Raw genomic sequence first — 13171 nt, forward strand, 5'->3', positions numbered from 1 at the left:
TTATTATTTTACTGTTATGGCAGCAGCCATAGACCCCAAGTAAGATTGTCAAGTGCTATCCGATCACGTAAGAGGACATGGTCTTGTGCTTTCTAAATTATATGGGGAAAATGTAGACCTTAAACAGTCTTAAGACGAAGGCCAAATTATTTGCTAGCATAATAAAGTTTAATTCCATGGACCTCAATTGGAGTTAAGTCTCTAAAGGCGCAATTGTATTACGGGCTGTGCAAAGTGTGGGGGTCAGTTGCCTCGATGGGTTCATCTAATATTATGGTAGCAACCTGAGGGGTTTTTGTTGTGGTACCAATGCCAGTACTAGCTGGCACCTCAGTAGGGTGGCCAAGAATGCAATGACTGTTGGAACTGAATTATCTTCTCATTTAAATAAGATATCCCTCCAGTTCAGCGGAGAGGCAGATTGGGGAGGCAGTGAGGGGGAAAGCAATGAGCAGGCCAGGTCAGGTAGTGTAAATCAGAGTATCTCCCTGATGTCAATCCTCAGCTGAGGATCTGGCTCCCCGCAGTGCCCAAGGGTGAAAATAAGACATCTTTCACCAGCACTCCATTCAAAATAGCATATATACCTCTTTAAAAACAACTTCCATGGACAAGACTTTCCTGCTCCTGGGCATGAAATTTGAGCTCTGCTTACAAAATGGATGAACCAATTCAGCTGGAATGCTAACTTAGTAGAATGGAATCTTGTTTCATAGAGGATGTATTTGTATGAATTTTTTTTAAAATAACAGTACCACAAATTGCCTTCAAAGGGGAAAAAAAAGCTATTGCTATGCAGAGTGAAAAATGTCATTACTATGCTGATGACTGTTGACAAGTAAATGTCATAGATGTGTGCTATGATGTGCTAATTATTCTGCAGTTTGAGCAGATGGCACTTTGTGTTTGCATTTCAGCTGTAAAAATACAGTATTTGTGACATGTTGACAGTGCATGTTTAATTGCTCCATGGATGTCTTCCAATCTCATGTTTTCCACTCATTTTCAGAAGAAAGATGCATAATTATGGGTTATGGGGTACGTTGCTCATTAGCATATTTTCATTTGCTCCTCAGTGATGAATGAGAGCTGGTGTCACAAATACCAAAACCTACCTTTGATGCTGAATGATGCCAGTGGCATGATACAGATCAAGTCCTAGCCAATGTTATGAATCAAGGACACAAGCAAAGTACATTGGGATCGAACTCATCTTCCATAAATTCTCCCATTCCAGAGCAAGGCTCAGAAGAAAGGGATTCAAATTAGTTAGGTATTAATAAGGCCACACAGGACGTACCTGGAGGCACTATTCTTGGCATCAGGACAGATTATTTCTTTGACATTTAATGGCAGTTTTAAGCCACTTTTCTGCTCTTTTCTCTGACTGTGACCTTGCTTACTTTTTTGGTGTCAGGATTATGATGTACAATTGTACAGCGGGCCAAATTCCTCACATGCACCTGTGCAATCCAGCTGAAGGAAATAGGGTTTTATGGGTGTAATGAGAGAGGGGTCTAAGCCAAAATCCCAAATCCAATGTCCCTCTGTCCCTGAGCTTTGGAGGGGATTGCAGTTTGAGGATCTGGATTTGAACTTCCCAGTTGGCTGCTCTCTAGAAATGAACCAAATCCCCAGATATGAAAAATATTTATAGATTTAGGGCTTTGCAATCCAGATCCAGACTTGTTTGCTGGGGCCTATCTCCTCAGTAAAACCGGGACAGAATTTTGCCCAGGAACTTCTATAATTGAAGCTTACAGGACCTGACCCGATGACAGAGACTAACAGAAAATCCTAGATATAAGGCATGGTAATGAGGCAATTAATGAAAGATGGGCCCCAGTGTAAGAAGTGATTTGCACTAGTGAGAGTTTTGATTGGGGATAAAGCTTCCACACTGAAGTCCATGGCAGAGAGCCCTGAAAACCTACTAACAAGAGGGACAGCATCAGAGAAAAGAAAAGGATGAAGCTTAGGTTTCACCCACGGTGTTCTTCAATTACTCTCAGAAGCAGTCAGAAGAGGCTGTAGGGCATGAGGAGGATTTTAAATGTGCATTAACTTGGCATCAATCAAGACACACTAAAAATGTCTTGGCCATTGCAAAAATAGTCAGGCAGTAAGACTACAGCATGATGTAGTGGTCTAGAGATAATTATATAATTTTTTCTCTTCAAAGAACATTTAGAATTCTTTTTGAGGAAGAACAGGCAAATCTCTCTTCTCAGCATGGAATGATATACTTTTAAATTGGTTTACATTCTGTCCTCTGTTTTATAGATGGGGACCCAACCTAAAATTCAGATTGAGGGGCACAAATTCTCCTGGGAAAATGCCCCCAGCACCATCACTCTGCCATCCGACTTGTTATAGTCCCTTCAGCTTTTTCCTCTCGCGAAGTAGAGCATCAAGATCTGAAGTATCAGATGTTTCTGCGGAGATGAGGCATACACCGTGAGAGTCTAGAGGTCTGAGAAGTGATGGACGTATGGTGAAACACTGATCTCATTAGAACTTGCCCTCTGCACTAGATGAACTAGTTCTTCCCTCCTGCCTTTGTATGGTTTGACAAGCTCCCCACCATTATCCCTCCACATTTTGTCATCTTCACATCTGTTGGTTAGTTTCTATCTATCTAGGTTTCTATCTATCTAGGTTTCTGCCCAAAACTGTAGTATCTGAGCACCTTCCATGAAATGAAAGAGGTGACTAGTAGAGGAGATTTCTTTGGTGCTACTACTACAGCTTTCAATAATAGAAAAGTTATGCCTCGTTAACCTTCATTATATCTGGGGTTTAGAACATCTGAGCTATTTTGGAAGAGTGAATGTTTCAGCTAGGATTATTTTGAGAGAAGTAGCACTCCAGCTACACCCAGAGTTCCCCAGACACTCCCCCTCCATAGCAGTTGGGAGCTTTGAGGCGTGTGTGTGGGGGAATGTTCAGCTGCCATGTCTGCTCTATGCCACACATGATTCCCCTACTACAAGTGGGATTTGCAAGTAGTTGGTTAAATCTACATTGTGCTGAAGGGGCCAAAATCTGGCCCTACATTTCAGCAGTTCCCTCCCTGAAGCTCATGGGGAGGGAGAGCTGCCATTCTGATTACAGGCCCATATGACACCATGATTATCTGCTCCAAAGAGCTTGCCAGGGTCCTCCAGCAAAGAATGAGCAGCCAAGGCTTAATATTTCTGGCATAAAAAACAAGCAGGGTGGGGGATGGGGGAGAGTTCTATTTTTAAAAAAATGGAGAATCTATATACACAATAAAGAAGCAGCAAGGGGAAACCCAATACATTTTTGCTTTGCAGTTAACCTTTGTAAAGGACCAACCATTGCTAATAAGATTAATGTTCACATTTGAACATTTTTTTACTGTATTCCAAAAGCGACCATATGGTCATTTCTTTCTGCTTTTCTGCCTTTTAATGCTATTTCTCAACAACAACAAGAAGGCTTTTTTCTTCACAAGCCTGGAGTCAAATGGTTTAGATATGTCGGCTCTTAGTGTGTGATACTAGAGGGAAAATGCATTCATTTGTTTGCATGCACTGGTTTGTTGGCAGTGATCACATTATGGATATGTGTGCTATTCCCTATTTCCCTTTGCACTGCAACTATTTTGGAGTATAATAGCTATTGAAATGAATGTATTATGGTGGAATTAGGAGACACAAAAATAATTACCAACGCAGTTGTCTTGCCTCTCATGTGGCATATGTAACTTAATTTCTTTGGCTTGTGCAAATCTGTTTTACAATCTAAACTGTGTATATGAATTTATTAGGCAAATAAAAAAGCCAAACTGGACATCTGAAAACAGGATGTGCTGCTTGCCTTTCCCTTCCTTCCCTGTGGATTGAAGGAAGCCAGGTCAGAAGAAATTGCCGCATTTTACCTATCCCTCCATTCTGAGCTGGGTTTGTTTATTACAATGCAAGCTGTGGACTTCCACAATTCTCCCTTCAGGATAATAATGTACATGTGGGGAGATGAGTAGAGGGGGCCCAGATTTCTACATAAACATGAACAACAAACAAACAGATAAAAAAGCTGTCTGTTAATGAAGCTATTTCTCCTACAGGCTGGAGGAAGAATTAAAATATTATTTATATTTTTAAACACTTGGGAGGTGTTCACATACTTTGTTGTCAGGTTTCCAGAAGTACATAAATTGAAGCTTGCATTGCTACTGTACCTCTTCTTGAGTCCGTGGGCGTATCAATTTGGCACTCTTCATGCGTATAAATATTACTTTATCGACCCTTCATCTTTCCTAAGTATACTAGTAGCTGCCCTCAAAATTCACAGTGAAAATTGCAAATGAACAACAAAAGAGGGAAGTGCCACTTCTATCACTTTCTTCTAATTTTTGTGTGAATGTTTTCAAGATTTACAGACTAGGTGCTGACAAACATTTGCCCATTAAAAATGACATGCCCAGCCACAAACTTGCCCTCCTGCTTGGTGGGAGTTAATGGAAGAGTTAATGAAGCTCCAAAAATCTCCATTGTGACTTGTGACCCGGAGGCCTGTGACCCGACCTGTAGTGGCCATCTTGATATTCTGACTACTCAGCTGAAGTCACTGGAAGCTTTGCATGCTCAACACTTCTGAAAATCAGGTTCCCTATGAACAATATATACCAAAATACTAGATGTGTAAGCCAGTTCTTATTAGATACACCTGCAGTTTCTCAAATGTGATTCTATACTAAATAGATAAGGCTTGTTCAGTGTGTGCTTACTGAATGGGAAATTATATATGCACGTGGGCCTTGATTTATGTGATTTGCAGTCTATAAGGCCTACTTCTGATGCACCAAGCTCTGCAAATATGGCTTTACAGGGGCCAAATTCTGCGCCATGGATACATGCAGGCAGTTCTGTTTGACTTGGACAGCCATACATTTTAGGGCAAAATTGACCTCATATAATTACCTTGATTATTTCCAGCCCATTTTTAAGAGACCTAGCACATCCATAGTGAAGGCTGTGCTTCTCTTTAATATTTTTCTTGCTCAGAAATATTTATAATTTCTCTCCTTGACCGATGTAGTGCTAGGAGATACCTTTGCCTACTTCCTACACATATTTCTGTAAACAATGAGGGATGTAACAGAAAAGGCTTGTTTGACTTCCTTCTGGAAAACGTTTGCTGTAAAACAAATCAGAGACCTGGCCTCATTTTGTTAGATAAACAAGTTCAAGGGGGTCGCAATGATAATCCACTGTATCACTATGCAAACATTAAGGAAGAGAGCAGAGCCTATTACTTTTGTTGTTGTTGTTTGTTTTGTTTTTAGCTGTAGCAAAATGCAGCTAGAGTGCTGAGGACTGACGGTTGAAAGCTCACATCCTGTCCACACTGGGCACAGACCTGTGCTAGGTGCAGTATAAGCCTGTTCAAACACAATTGTTTGTGGCTAGGTCTAACTATAGCTGTATTTGTGGTTGTCGAATAGTGGGAGATGAGAAGAAAAATACTAATCTAAACAAGGGCCTACAGATTCCTAGTTGGTTCTGTGGATCCCTCAATGCGGGGGTTCAAACCAGATTAAGGAACTGGGGTTAAATATGATTCCAGCTATAGAGCTTTCTGAAATGGTTTAATCAGTCACCATGGTCGAGGACAGTAGTTGTTAAAAACACAGTTACGCTGTGCGGTAGGTTGACATTTCAAAGTTTTGCCACTCTGTAAAATGAGGACAATAATACATCTTTCTTCACAGGGCTGTTGTGAGGATAAACAAATGAATAATTGTGACACATTTTGAGATCTACTGAGGAAAAACACCATATAAGAGACATGTATGTTTGTGGTTATTTATTAACAATTGTCAAGCAGGTTAAAAGTTGGGCTCTAATTTAGCTGGTCAATAGGGTAGACAGAATCCTAAACCAATCAGTTGTAAATGTTGTGTGACTGCATCCAAAGACTTGTAACTTAGTCCTTGACTCATTTGTAACTGTAGCATAGACAGCCTCTTGGAACCATGAAATATTACAGAGCAGCAAAGAATCCTGTGGCACCTTATAGACTAACAGACGTTTTGGAGCATGAGCTTTCGTGGGTGAATACCCACTTCCTCAGATGCATGAAACCCACGAAAGCTCATGCTCCAAAACGTCTGTTAGTCTATAAGGTGCCACAGGATTCTTTGCTGCTTTGACAGATCCAGACTAACACGGCTACCCTCCGATACTTGACGAAATATTACAGGTTACAGTCTATAAAGGGCTCAATTAGGGCATGAAGGTAGGCAAAGGGAAGTACAGAGGACTCTTGGAGACATGTCTCAGGCAAGCAACATGCATCTGGGATCCCTAGAGGAGCACAGCTACTGCACCATCCTTATTCAGGGTCATCTTTGTTGGCTGTACTGGGTGGAGGGTGGCATCATTTCTGGGAAGGTAGTGCCAGCAGTGGCATCCTCATACATTCATTAGCAAGGAGTGCCAATATATTTGGCTGCTGTTCAAGGTGCTCAGACACTATAAATTATGGAAGCCATATAATTTCCTAGAGAGGAGTAGGAGGAGCATGCTTGCTCTCTTTTTCACCCCCTCTTCCCTCCCTACCTTAAACACCCATGTACGACTGAGCACAACAGACCCCTGAGGGGTTGTAACATTGATGTCTAGTAGAGAAAAGGTGCTGAAGTCATAATGATGGATGTCTGAACCAGCAGTTAATCTCCTTTAAGAAGTGGATCATTAATCTAAGGCCCTATTTGCCAATTACAGGCATGTTTATCAATGGACTAGAAGTTAGACAGTTTCTAACTTCCTCCACTCACAGAGTCACACAGACAATATCCCCATTTACACCTTTTTGGACCATCTCCTCAGCTGGTGTAAATCAGTGTAGCTGCCAGGAGTGGAAGGATGATCCTGGAATTCAGACATTGGTCTAAGAGTGAGGAGATCTTGGTTCAGTTCCAGGTCTGTCATGATCATCTCTGTCACCTTGGACTAACCACATAGGCACCTAACTGTCTTTGAGGATTGAGGCCTTAATCTCTCTGTGCCTCAGGTCCCCATCTGTAAAATGGGGATAATAATCATTTGTCTGCTTTTTAAATGGATTACAAGCTCTTCGGCCCAGGGACTGGCTTTCACTATGTGTTTGGACAGTGTCTAGGACAATGTCAGTTGTGGTCTCTAGATGCTGCTATAATAGAAACAAATTAAAAAAGTAAACTAATGGACATATGCCAGTTTACTCCAGTGAAGGACCAGGCCCTGGTAATTTTTATTTTTAATGAATGGTGAAAAATAAGAATAAAAATTTACTTTTGTTTTTCCAGCAGAAGTTAGAAAAGCCAGCAGTTTGCTCTGATGTCCGGTGTGTTAGCAATTTCTGTAGAATTAAAGAATATGGGCTCAATTCTTTGGTGTGTTCTGATCCTTTGCAGTGCAAAGTGTCTGGAACCCAACTGGATCTATCCAGCTGAGAACTACATTGCTGTGGGGGAGCACTCAGCTTGGGCAGAGCTACCGTACCTGGATCTTATGCCACCCCCCATACACACCTACCCTGAGCATGGGGTATCAGGAGAGGTCTGTTGGGGTTGTGGCTGGAAGGCCATTGCCAATAGATTGGCTCCAGCCTGCTCTCACATATGCTGGGACAGAAGCTAATAAAGATGCACGCAGTGACTCAGATGAGGCAGCATGGGTCTATGACTAGGCCACTGGCCTGGGATTTAGGAGATGTAAGTTCCCATCCCAACTCTGCTATTAGTCTGCTGGATTACCTTGATCAAGTGACTTCATCTCAGTTTCCCTATCTGTAAAATGGGATGATGATATTGATCTCCTTTGTAAGGAAATTGGGGGGAAAAATAAAAAGAAGCTAGTATTAACAGGCTCCCTGTGTGTGAATATCCATTATATGGAAATGATACTTAGTAAGAAGTTATCTTTCTATTTCTCCAAACCTAGGACATAGCCAAGAGGTTGCAGACAATTATTGAAATATTACTGCATTTAAGTAATTGTCTAATATAGTTTCAGATCAGGTAACTGAGTGGGCCATATGAATTTTTCCAAGGCCTAATAATACTCCAGAAATGAAAATGTTTGGTAAGGGTTCATTACTAAGCACAGTCCAAAAAAATCCTGCTCCTTGTTCATTCACTATGGAAATTAATTCTGTGCAGAAAAAGTTGTTCTTGGCAAATAGAATCTCATCTTTCAAAGCTTTCACAGTGTAACCAGTCACTAAAAACAGAATCTGCCAAACCAGAAATCTACCTGTAAACAGCTTGGCGTTAACAGAGAGCTTTTTAATATTTCCCTCCCCTGTTCTTTCTTTCTTTAAGCAAATAAACAAGGGTGAATTTCTTTGCTCAGGGTAATATGGGACTGGTAGTACTTGAGAGAGCCAAGCTTAGCAGTGTCGGGATATGTGGAAACTATACTCAGTTCTACTAATGCCCCATTCACCCACTTGATCTCTAGACCTTTTGCTATTCCCGCCCACCCCCGGACCATTGTCCCTGATGCAACAAAACCCTGGCTATTTCACTCCTGGGCCACTCCTGAATGGTGGTTCTGGGGTAAGAATAACCATTCACCACAGACAGTGTTAATTCATTAGGACATCTGGCTTCTAACAGAGAGGATATTAGTTCAGTTTCTTGCACTGTCTGTATCAATAATCAGATATGGGGACCACATTTTGCCTGAGCTACACCCAAGCAACCTCATAGCCCCTAGCTTTGACTTCAGGTTTTTTGGTTTTTTTTATTGCTGGGCCTATGTGTTGGCAACTGTGTGATTAATAATGCCGTGTCAAAGAAACGGAAACAATATTAATGTTCCTTGAACAGGGGAGAGAGTCCCCATATTAGACATGCTCATAGCTTTTCACACCAGTATTATTCTGGAGATTCCCTTCTGACTGGAACAAAAGGTTGAATACAAAATATTTTTCTTTATAAATAAGGAGACGGTGTGGCCAACTGCATGGGGCACTGGATAGAGGGTTAGGTTCTATGTTTGTATAGCACCTAGCACAACGTGGTCCTGGTCTATGATTAGTGATCCTAGATGCTATGGCAATACAAATAATAAAAATAGACCTGAGTGCTAGTCCCAGATCTGCTACTGACTTGCTAGATGACTTTGGTCATGTCACCTCACCCCTCTCTGTCATATATTCAAATTAGCAGGGTTAAAAAACATCCGTATTGAGTCCAACTTATTATAGCATTTATGCAGTTATCAGAAGTTAGAAATGGAATCTGCCTCAAGCAGAAAAGCAATGGAGAAAACAAGTATGGTATGTGACAGAGCTGGAAAGGTATCATTTGTACTGAAGAACAGTAAAATTTTTGCCTGCTGTAGTCTATCTTATGGCTTTCTCTAGTACTTATTGCCACTTTCAAAATAGCTAAGGACATTTAAAATGATGCTTAGTTATTGTATATGACTGACCCTGTATCCTTTATTTATCTAAGTAGTCCTTACCCACTAGAGAAAGGCTATGGTCCCCATGAACTTTAGGAGACAATTCACAAGCATGAGAGCTGTAGGCTCAGATGATAATTACTTAATCAACGCAACTCGTATTCTTTTTGTAGGGAAATGTAAACTGCTTTAGGGCAAACATGATAAATTATTAGCGCTGGTAGCTCTGCCTGGAACACTTTCCTGTCCAAAATTTAATCTCCAAGGAAGCAGGGCTCCTGGAAATATAATTTAATCTTATAGGTTGATTAGTTGATCACGTACATGTTGGACAGCTAAACAGTTTACCTTCCCTGCAGCTCTGCTGTTACAGTGGAGACTATAGCCTCCAAGTGTAATCAAGCCTCCAAGTTTAGCATTTAAACTGAGAAGCTGTAGCATATTTCACACACTATTGCTGGATGTACTCCCACCACACCCATTTCTCAAAGAACAAGTAAGAAGAGAAGTGTCTAAACATACAGAAGCATAGAGCTTTCTCTTTTCAGTTCTGCTAAAAGCTGCTTGGACAAAGGATAATTCAAGGAATTATATGGTGAAAACAATTAATGTTTTTATACATTTCATCTCAAACGATCCCCAAACATTTCACAAAGCACATACATACTGTAAATGTATATGCAGATACAAATGGCTTCACATACCACTGGAATGTGGCAACATTACACTAACATTTAGTACAAGAATACAGTATCTGTGCTGTATTGAAAACGGAGCTACAATTACAAACAATCACTTTTAAATTTTAAGGGGCTTGCTGGACCAGCTCACAGGCAGGGGGTTCTGTAGGGAAGGGTGCAGTCTGGGTCTTCATCAGTCAGTCTGCAAAAGAGCCAGTCTGGAGCCAGCTGGGTTGAGCTGTGCAGCCTGATAGATCTCTCTGTCTCTCTCTGATTGTTGTATGTTAGTTCTCAATTCTCAGAAGTAAAGTAAAACTGCAAGTTTTCAGGAAAGGTATTTGTTTGTTGCTAACTTTGTGTGTATGTGTGTGTGTGCACGCACATGCACGTACCATAAAAGTATCCAATGGGAAATCTCTAAACTATCAAGTACCCACCCACTATGGCTGGGAAGTTCAGCCAGCAGGCCTCATCACATAGACCTGGTCTACGCTGCGGGGAGCGGGAGGGATCAATCTAAGATATGCAACTTCAGCTATGAAATAGCGTAGCTGAAGTTGATGTATCTTAGATAGACTTAGATTGACTTATTTCGCGCCTTGTGGCACAGGATCGACGGCTGCCACTCCCTTGTTGACTCTGCTTCAACTCTCGCCTGGTGGAGTTCTGGAGTCGATTGGGGACCGTGTTAGGGGATAATGTATTGCGTCTAGACAAGACGCGATACATCGATCACTCACAGATTGATCACTACCCACCATCCGGCGGGTAGTGTAGACATACCCTAAGAGTACTTTCCCAAACAGGCAATGTAAAGCCTGGAAAAGCTTCCACTGGCTCAGAGCAACTCTCGTTGTAACCCATGACTTGGTCCTACACTTAAAACTCATACTGGCATAGTGATGTCGGTTAGGGGGTTAAAAAACTCACATCCTGTAGCAACACCGTGATATTGACAAAACACCTCAGTACAGGCTTCTATCAGCATAGCTAATGTCATTTGCGCAGGGTCACTGGTGGAATGAACTTTTTGTCGGTGTACATTGCATCAAAGCTGGGCTAGGCTGATGTAGGTTCCGTAGCGAAACACAGTCTGTGTCAGATTCCCTCTTGAGATATGTCTACACTTCAAACTGGGGTGTGTGATGCTTATCTGATCATGCTAGCATGCAAAAAATAGCATAGGTCTATCTACCTCTCTTTATAATGGGCTGAGTCAAACCCTGGGCCAACCTAACCCTCCGTTCCCTTTCAAACCAACAAAAATACCAAACAGAACACCTTCCCTCCCCTCCTACACCCAATTTAGGTTTGTTGGCAGGGCCTGTAACTTACTATGTTTGTACGATGTTACAACACAATTACAATGATTAGCGTAATTGATGTTTGACTGGAGGGGGGCCTTCAGTGCTACTGCAATATAAATGTTTATTAATAACTTTAGTGTGTGCTCTGATCTTGACCACTAGAACCCATCTCTAATAATTACCAAAGTCTCCCACTGAGCCTGAACAGTGATGAGCCTATTGAGTTTGGCAGACATAAGTACTCAACGCCACCTGGGATCTGGCTCTATACAATCAACATGTAAGAAAGACAAAGAGCTAGGACCAGAGAAAACATGTACCCTTCCAACCCATGGCACTCACAGCTGTTATTCCTCCTTTGCTAGGTATTAGGTCTGGACAATAACTGACTTTTTGTTTTGGTTCACTGGCAGTTCCAAAAATCTGGACAAATTTTGTTTTTAGTTCAACCCACCACCCAAATTATTTGAAATGTTTTGGTGAATTAAAAAGTCAAAAGAATTCATTTTGGGTGGAAGGAAATGTTTTGTTCGAATCAGACAAAACATTATGTTTCAATATGAGTGGCTTTGTGGTTTTAATGTTTTAAATAAAATTGAAGGAAATTTTAGAATAAAGTCATTTCAAACAAAAAGTCAAATATTGTTTCTAAAATGCTGAAAGAAAACATTTTTTTTTTAGTTTAACCAAAAAATTAGGCAAAGTTAACACGAAGAAGCAAATGTTCCAGTGAAACTGGAATCTGCATTATTTTTGAAGAGGATGGGAAGTTTGGCTTAAAAATTTTGCCCAGCTCTACTAGGTCTATACAGCATCAGAAGTATTATCAAGAAAAGATATTTCTATTAAAGACAAAAGTACTTTTCCCCTCAGGATCCAACTTGCTTTCTCTAACACAAGCCATTGTATCTATGATCCCACAAGGTGGCGCTCCAAATGTACTTTTTGTTCCTGAGGTAGTGTGTCTCTGACAGCAAAATGACAGACACTGCACTCACTCTCTGCAGGCTTTATCCAATTAAAAAGATGAGAAATTAGATTACATTCATGAAAGCCTGTGGGTATTCTATTATGCCCCTGTTCACCTGGTAACCCACAAATGGTTAGCTCCTTCTCTGCCCTGTGGGAGGCTCAATTAGGAAAAAAAATCAGCTTAAAAGGAGAGGCTTGTTCTAAAGAGAAACATATGATGCTAAAAATAAACAGCCAAACATACATTAGAGCTGTTCTGCCACATAGTGAGTTCAGATGAATGGTCCCCCTCAGGTTTGCAAGGTTTCTACTACTTTCACCTGTCAGGCTGAGTCTTCACAGTAGCCCTAAATGGAGGCCCATGAGCCTTGATGCAGAGAGGCACAACTGTATATTTGTAAAGTGTAAGCAAGAAAGGGGAAATTTCCCCCTCCGGTTATGTTAGAACATGCTTGTAGAGGGTGCTTAGTATCTTTTATGCTGTGCTGATAACCACTGTAACTCTATAGTTATGTGGAGAGAATGATTGTGCCTAGATATCACCATGATTGGTGCTTCCTAAATACCATGCAACAGAGGAAACCCCTATGAACGTAAAGGGAAAGAGTGTTGAGGCTCCATTTGGATATTATGGGAGGGGAAATTTTGTATTGAGAAAAAGAAAGGACAGCTGCACTGAATAGACTCAGTGGGAATGGCAGGAAGGTGGATAAAGAACACCTCTCTCAAACAAATAGGGTGGATGGCTGGTCTTTTATCTGCACCAGTGAAAAGGCAAAAAGCTGCAGTT

This window comes from Gopherus evgoodei, chromosome 1 (assembly GCF_007399415.2).
Source record: "Gopherus evgoodei ecotype Sinaloan lineage chromosome 1, rGopEvg1_v1.p, whole genome shotgun sequence".
Lineage (NCBI taxonomy): Eukaryota > Metazoa > Chordata > Testudines > Testudinidae > Gopherus > Gopherus evgoodei.